The sequence below is a fragment of the Ipomoea nil genome, unplaced genomic scaffold (genome assembly GCF_001879475.1).
Source record: "Ipomoea nil cultivar Tokyo-kokei standard unplaced genomic scaffold, Asagao_1.1 scaffold2647, whole genome shotgun sequence".
Taxonomy (NCBI): domain Eukaryota; kingdom Viridiplantae; phylum Streptophyta; class Magnoliopsida; order Solanales; family Convolvulaceae; genus Ipomoea; species Ipomoea nil.
The window spans coordinates 1,221,005-1,230,089 of NW_017619075.1; positions in this window are offsets into that span (position 1 = coordinate 1,221,005).

The window sequence follows — 9,085 nt, forward strand, 5'->3', positions numbered from 1 at the left end:
GGACTTTGTTGAAGAGGCTAACACATGGCCAAAAAATATATATATATATATATATATATATATATATATATATATATATATATATATATATATATATATATACCTCGCCTACCTCGGCCAGCTGCCGAGGCCGGCCTCGGCAAGCCGCCGAGGTGGCAAAAAAAAAAAAAACCAAGTATTTCGGGGAAAGGCGATAGCAGGTGAAAGGTGGCACCCGTTACTGAAGCAAAGGAGCAGTAGCCATAACATCCGAGTATGACACATATCAAAAAGGGGAAATCAGTTCGTACTAGCTAAAGCAGTTGAAGTAACGAGTTTAGCATAACAAAAGAAGCAAGTGTTGGCCTCATGGGCTACAAAATATCAAAACAAGAAGTCCAAACAAATCTAAATACTCGCATCCGAACCACCGCGGGCAGCATCACTGGCCTGGCACTCTGCAGCATACTCCTCCAAGGTCTCGGGAAACTGGAGACCCTCCAAGTCAGGAGGAACGGTGCCGGACGGGAGGGGGTTCTCAGCAACGTATCGATCAAGGGCAGCCAGGTCTATGGGCTCCTCTAGCGTCCGGTTCCCGCCCGTCAGCGTGGGGAATCAAGAGCGGTCAGATCAGGGCTAGGCTCATCCGGGTTGGGCTCTACCTCCGGCAGACCCCTGCTCACAGGGTCGAAGGTGCTGTCCTTCTCACGGAGGACGCGATAAATCTGCTCCTGCATTGTATATCGTCCGGCCTCGTACGATGAATAAGTCTCAGTAGCCACCCGGCGTTGACCCTCATCGGAGGCCAACCACTCCTCCACCAGCTCGGCCATGTGATCACGGGCGTACGACATGGCTCTAGTCCTGAAATCCTCGGACGCCAAGAAGGTGGGCACAGCTCGGGAGAGCTCCCCACGTAGCCCCTCCACCTCTACCTGTCGCTCTCTACGTAACCTCTCCAGCTCAGTCTGGTGGGACCGCCTGGCAACCTCCATAGCATGGGTGAGCGCACCCACCCGCACCTGGGAAGCCTCATAAGCGTTGGCAAGCAGTAGCCAACGCTGCACAACCTACAAACAGATAGAGTAAGGGAAACATTCTCGAACCTATCGAATAGAAGTAAAACAAGAAATTTTTTACCTCATAGGCGTAAGTAGCAGCATCCTCCACCTGGAAGCACTCCACACCGGGAGCAGTAGCAGTGACTACGGGCTGAAGCACAGCACGAGCGTGGACGCGGTCCACAGAGCTGCGCGCGGGACTCACGCGCAGTGGGGCCGAAGGCGGGGGGAGAGGGGGGCGAGGAGCAATGAGAGGGGCCGGTGGGGCCACCTCGGGACCAGTACGCTGCCCAGAGGTGGGAGCCTGGGCGGCCTGGCTCGTACCTCCCCCCGCAGTCCTGCGTCTCTTGGACGCCCGAGACTCCCGAATCTCCTCCAGAAGCTGCACCCGGCGGGGCGGCATAGTACCTGCTCTACCTGTCAACAGTCGCACAAGCAAGGTTATACAAGGCGCATTTAAAAGTAAATCAAATGTGTACAAAGGAAGAAGATAAGCAGGGATTAATGAATATGGACCTCCCGGGATGGCAATGGACAGCGTCAACTCGCTCTCGGACAAGGACACCGGCGAATCCATATGAGAGGGCGCTGCAGCAGCCGAATTGAGGGGGTCGGCCTCGGGCGTAGGGACACGAAGAATCTCGAAGGCGAGCTCCCCCGAGCTCTCCAAGTCCTCCTCATCCCCGGACGGCAAATCCACCGAGATGGGGTCGGGGCCGGGGCTGCGGCCGGGGTCGGGGACATCGTCACGGCCTTGATCAGGGTCGGAAACATCATCACGGCGGACCGGAGGCGATGGCGGCAGCGAAGTACCCGGGGTGAAGCCCAGGCGCACCATGTTCTCCTCGGTCAGCAGGGGCGCTATATAGATACGAGGACCCGGGTGGCGGAAGGCATGCACGTCCCTCATCAGATCCTCATTCTCCCGGGGGGTCACGTGCTTTCGGAAGCGAGTATTCCACGAGAACGCAAAGGGCAGCTCAGGACCCACAGAGACATAAACGAACATGGGCTTCCACTGGTGATTTGAGGATTGGATGTCCTGGATAATCTTCATGTGTGGGCGAGCCGAGAAAGCCACCCAACCCTTACTCAAGCGGCCCAAAGAAACAGTGACATGAAAGAGGAAATTAAACAAATCGAGATAGGGCTCGACCCGGATTTCCTGACACCTCAAGTGGAAGGCCAGAATCACATAATGGGAGTTCGGGACTAACTGACCCGGACCAATCTCGTAGAAGTTGAGAAGGTCCACAGTGAAAGGATGGATAGGAAAACGGAACCCGTTTAAAAGAGATAAGACATGAAGGCCAAAATGATGGCGGCTCGGGGGCTCCGTAACATTATCACCAGCAGAGGGCTCCACTACCTCAACACCCGGCCCAGCAGCTCTCACGGCCCTGTCCAACTGACCGCGTGAGAGGTCGACAAGGGTAGTACGTGGAGTGTCCTGCCCCAGAGAGGTGTACTCTACCGGCTCGGGGTCGGCAGCGGGCTCGATACGGTGGGGGTGGCCGGGCCCAGGGAGCCCGTGGAGGTCGGTAGCCTCGTTGCCAGGGGAAGGAAACCCATTGACAGAGTTGTTGGGGTCACTCATATCGACTTCACTATCACTAATGGAGTCTAACACGTTTAGATCAAAGTTGAAGGACATACAAGGAGGGTGGACCAAGAATGGGGAGGTACGTGCACTCGAAATTGAGGAGCACAAGGCAGGAGGACCAAAAAGGGGGAGGTACGTGCACCCGAAATTGAGGAGCACAAGGTAGGAGGACCAAAAAGGGGGAGGTACGTGTACCCGAATTTAGGGAGCATACAAAATGGGGGGACCAAAGGAGTGGAGGTGCGTGCACCCCGAGGGGGGTCGGCCGGACCTTCCACCGGTGGCCGTGGGCAGCAGCTCGGTGCTGCTCGGCCGGAGGGCGGCGGCAGCTCGGCGGCGACCGGCGGCGAGCTGGCCGGAAAACGAAAAAAAAAAAAATCTGCGGAGGAATGGGTGAAAGGAAAGAGGAAAGAGGAGGAACTAACCGACCGCGGAGCAAGAACTTGACTAGGAAACCCGGGAGAGCACTTGTGACTTGAGGAGAGTTTGGGAGAATTTTTGCTAGTGAGGGAGAGTGGTGTGGAAAAAATGTGAAGGGAATGGGGGGGTTTTTATAGATTGTTGGGAAGAGAGAGAGGGGATAAGATTTGACCAATTTTGAAATTCAAAAAAGGGATTGGGAAGAGAGAGAGGGGATAAGATTTGACCAATTTTGAAATTCAAAAAAGGGATTGGGAAGAGAGAGAATTTATGGGGATAAGAGATGAAAAGTTGTTTGGATTTATTATGGGAGATTTCCAAGACTTTATAGGGAAATCTGCACCTTTGTAGGGATTCTAACTTATCTGAAGAAATTTTTCACGGAGCAAGAATTCTATCCGGGATTTAATTCTCGGAGGGGGTCGGCTAAATTTGGGAGCTCGGAATTTTCCACCCCGGGGGCTCGGGTCGGCGTACGGATACTCTCCTTCGTTGACTTCCACTCGCAACGAAGAGAGTGGGGGACTCATGATGGATATATTATACCCACGACCCGACCCGGGGTAGCAACATGGACCCGGAGCACCTTGGTGGAGCCCAAGAGCAGCACGGACCCGGGGACCACGGAGGTGCCCAAGAGCAGCACGAACCCGGGGGACCACGGAGGTGCCCAGGAGCAGCACGGACCCGGGGGACCACGGAGGTGCCCAAGAGCAACGCGGACCCGGAGCACCACGGAGGTGCCCCGACCCGAGCCGACCTACGTGGAGCTCGGGTCGGGGAGCTCGGTCCTACCCGAGCTCGGCACCACCCGGGCTCGGGACCCGACCCGACCCGGTCCACCCGGGCCCGGTCAAACTTGAGATCTAACCACCCCCGATTTAAGGGGAGGCGGTTGGGGGGTTTGCTTGTATAAAAACCCCCCTACTTGTCCTAACGAGGGGCAATTCATTCCACATTATACTATTATTACACACTTTGTCCTATCGGATCTTCGTAATAGCCAAATACTACGGCAATTAATATAATATACGGTCCCCAGCGACCTTTACGACATCGTTCTATATTATTCGTTTATTATTCTTATTATACTCTTATCCGGATTTGTTGATTCGGGTCCACCCCGGGTTAATTAAATCCATCAGTCTTCCTAGATTATATTTTAAAGTCGGAAGACATTATATTTTCTGGATTCTTTTTTTTGAACAATATTTTCTGAATTCTTTATTTTTCTGGCACTCTCTTATCTCTCATCTATCTTCAAGCTAGTTTATGTATTATTATTATTATTATTATTATTATTATTATTATTATTATTATTATTATTATTTTATAACAAATAATATGTTCAATTACCCAAACAAAAAATACAATTTTTCTTAACTTTCACTCAAAGAGGAAAAAAAAAAAGAGATAATTTTTGGTCTTCAAACAAACACCAAAAGATAAAAATATTTTTTAGAAAACGAGTCATTTTCTAGAAATCATTTTCAGAAAATCATTTTCAAACGGGCCCTAAAGTATCTAGAAAATTATTAAGATGTTTGGTTTGTTTAAATTTTTTAGATTTTTTTTTTTTAAATCTCTAATATATCCTTGCTATATACAAATGTTTTTTTAAAAAATAAAACACAAATAATTGATAGCTTACACATATATCTATCTATCTATATCTACTATACTAATAAGTGCCCAAGAGAGTTAGGCCTATAATGGGTAGAAAAAATGGCGGTCAAATTTTTTAATCAAATGAATGGCTCAGATTGATCATATTTTAATTTTTCCTTAAGATTTCATAATTTATCCTTAATGAATATGATTATCCGTTAACTTTTCCGTTAAATATTATATTTTCCGTTAATTTCTGTTAGTTCACCCTTAACTTATTGATTTCAATAAGAAAGGTCTTAGGTTCGAACCTCATCCCAATCAAAGTTGGCATAATTAGTACTCTATTTTACTCTTATTAAATTATTATATAATTAAATAATAATTTAGTAGCTACCACAAAAAAATAATACATATGCATTTCTTTATTTTAGAATTATGTGTCTACAATGTCTTTATTCAAAAAAAATATTCATTATCAATAAATTAAATAAGAGAAATAATTTCATTAGTTATATTGTCTTTATTTTTCTCCAATATAAAAATTCTTTACATTCAAATTCATCAATTGATTATATTCGCTACTTGCCCCTACAATGTCTTTATTAAAAAAAATTATTCATTATCAATAAATTAAATAAGAGAAATAATTTTATTAGTTATATTGTCTTTATTTTTCTCCAATGTAGTAAAAATTCTTTAAATTCAAATTCATCAATTGATTATATTCACTACATTGTCTATTAGCTTTTTTGTGCACTATTTTTTAATTAAATATCAAAGTTATAATACAAAATAATGCTATATATTTATTTACCAAGTATTTTATTAATACCATGAAAAAATTTAAAAAATATAATTAATAAAGCCAATCATATTAACTACTTGAGGGATTTGTTGACAAAGAGAGTATTCAAATCACACAACAAATAGAAGTGAGAACTATCTCGCAATGTCCTTATTTGACAATCAGCAGTTAGCGGTTAGCGTTAGCGGATTTGACCAGCGAATTATATCAACAGTTGGTAAAAAGATATTTGAAAAGAATTAGCTGTTTAGATTAACATGTAGACCTAAGGGTATACATATAATAATAATAATAATAATAATAATAATAATAATAATAATAATAATAATAATAATAATAATAATAATAATAATAATAATAATAATAATAATAATAATAATAATTGTTTTAAAAAAAAAAAAATTAAGCCAATCATATTAATTACTTGGGGGATTTATTGACAAAAAGAGTATTCAAATCACACAACAAATTAAGGTGGGAAACTATCTCGCAATGTCCTTGTTTGACAATCAGCAGTTAGCTCTTCAATATTAGTATATATTTAATATTTTATGCCCTAATTTTTATTTGCTCTCCCTTATGTCCCGTATTTGGTTTCAACCATACCTATACAATTATTTTATTGAGAATTATAATCAATCTTGACTATATTATCTTGCATTTGTAAACTTAGAATTACCTATTTAAATATGCAAATTCAACATTTAATTATCTATGCATTAACAATTTCAATATAATCTTGCCTTGATATACTTTAAAGTACTTATTTTAAAAAACAATATTGGGCATTATCCAATCGCGCAATGCGCGTACAAAACTAGTACTAATATAAGAGCCAAAAGAAGTTAGGCCTATAATGGATAGAAAAAATAATCGTCAAATTATTAAATCAAATGAATGGTTCAGATTTTAATTTATCTTTGAGATTTTCAAATTTATCCTTAATTATATGATTTCAATAAGAAAGATCTTAGGTTCGAACCTCATCACAATCAAAATTCCCTTAAAAATTATATTCTCCGTTAACTTACTCATTGATTTCAATAAGAAAGATCTTATGTTCGAACCTCATCCTAATCAAAATTTGCATAACTAGTACTACAAAAAAAAAATACATATGCATTTCTTTAATTTAGAATTATGTGTCTACAATGCATTTATTCAAAGCAAACTATTCATTATCAATAAATTAAATAAGAGAAATAATTTCATTAGTTATATTGTCTTTATTTTTTTTCCAATGTAAAAATTCTTTACATTCAAATTCATCCATTGATTATATTCGCTACATTATCCCTACAATGTCTTTGTTCAAAAAAAATTTGTTCATCATCAATAAATTAATTAACATAAATAATTCCATTAGTTATATTATCTTTATTTTTCTCCAATGTAAAAATTCTTTACATTCAAATTCATCAATTGATTATATTCACTACATTGTCCATTATCTCTTTTTTTTTTTTTTTGCACACTATTTTTAATTTAAATATCAAAGTTATAATACAAAATAATGCTATAAATTTATTTACCAAGTATTTTATTAATAACATGAAAAATTAAAAAAAAAAAATTAAGTCAATCATATTAACTATTAGGGGGATTTGTTGACAAAGAGTATTCAAATCACACAACAAATTGAAGTGGGAAATTATCTCGCAATGTCTTTATTTAGCAATCAGCGGTTAGCGACTAGCATTAGTGGATTGTGTTAGCAGTTAGAAAATAGCGGATTATATTAGCGGGTTTGACCAGCGAATTATATCAATGGTTTGTAAAAAAAAAATATTTAAAAAAATTTGCTATTTAGATTAACACATGACCTAAAAGGTATACATAATAATAATAATAATAATAATAATAATAATAATAATAATAATAATAATAATAATAATAATAATAATAATAATAATAATAATAATAATAATAATAATAATAATAATAATAATAATAATAATTTATTAAAAGAAATAAAATAAAATAAAATAAAAAACATATGGGGAGCCGAACTTTGGCTCCCTTAGTTTTGCGGTTTTTCTCACATTCTAACATTAAGCTTCCCATCCGTTGATGGGTAAGCAGTGAGCTAGTTAAGCTTCCCATCCGTTGATTGTGAAGCAGTGAGCTAGTTAAACTGGCTCTTGTCATTTAAGGAGTCGAAACGGCTCCATAGTAACTTTTTTTTTTTTTAATAAATAAAGGGGTGGTTACAGGAAATCACTTTCTAAAACGCTAAGTGAAAATGTTATAAATTGCAATGTTTGTATTTTCAGTAGTTTGGGACAAATTGTTGCTTCAAATTGCTGAATAACCAAACACTTTTTTAGCGTTTTGACTTTTGGGTTACATTATATTAACCAACTGTCCAATATATTTGGGTTACATTATATTTAAAATTTTTAAATTTTTACTACTCATCTAAATTCCTTAAATTAGAAATTTCTTTATTTATAATAATTCATTCGACAATAATGGTTGAACTAAATGAACAATGAGCAAAACACCTAAAGGACTGGTACAGTTGATTCATTCATTGATATTATATCAGTTCAATAATTTTTTTAACAAAACACACACCATCAGTATTTGGGCTACTTGCATAGTTATTATTGTTATTATTAAGTACCAAGTTATGAAAATAAAAAAAAGAGACACTATTCAAGAACCTTATACAAATATAATAATTATTAATATTTTATTTAATACTTCCACAACAACTAGTGCAAAATATCAACAAGCGCTTGCAAGATCAAGAGTTCATAGTACAACTAAGATCTCAGTCATATACAGAACAAGAAAAATCCACAGTTTCCTACACTAAGATCCCAGTCATGTATGAACTTCTCATATATAATATTGCATTGATATACTTTCAAATACTTATTTAATTATAAATATTAGGCATTAACTCATTCACGCAATGCGCGTGTAAAACCAGTATATATATATATTGGCAGGTCCTCAAGATGGAAAAAGTGAAGAGTCTGCATGGGGAGCTCAATTGACCACAGAGGTCCCTTCATGTCCCCCTCAAGATGGAAAAAGTGAGGAGTCCGCAGAGGTCCCTCCATGTCCCCCTCAAGATGGAAAAAGTGAGGAGTCCATATTGGCAGCTCAGTTGGTCAATGAAGTGAAGTTTGAGAACAATGAAAGGAGTGATGAGAACATCCAACAGGTGCGATTCTCATTCCCGCCCAATGAAATGTTAACTTTCCAGGATGGCTTCAAGTTCGAGAATGACCCTGCCTATAATGATCCTCAATTCATTAACACTAATTCTTTTATTCCAGAGAATATCTACAACCAGCCTTACCAGTCTTTCGATTTTCTTATTGACCATTTTATTTATAGTGATTTTGATGATCAAATCTGAAGTTGTAATTTATCAGAAATGTAATGGTCTATCTAGTTATTTTTTAGTTAGATTGATTTGTATTTTTTTAGAAGAACGAACATTCTTTAATTTTTCAGTATTCATTTATTTAGTTTTTATTCTTCGTTCACATACTGTTTTTAAATTAGTAAAATAAATACATTTTCTATTTTCATTTCCCCAAAAAAAAAAAAAATGAGGCTTAGGTGTAATGTAGATGGAGAAATTTTCAA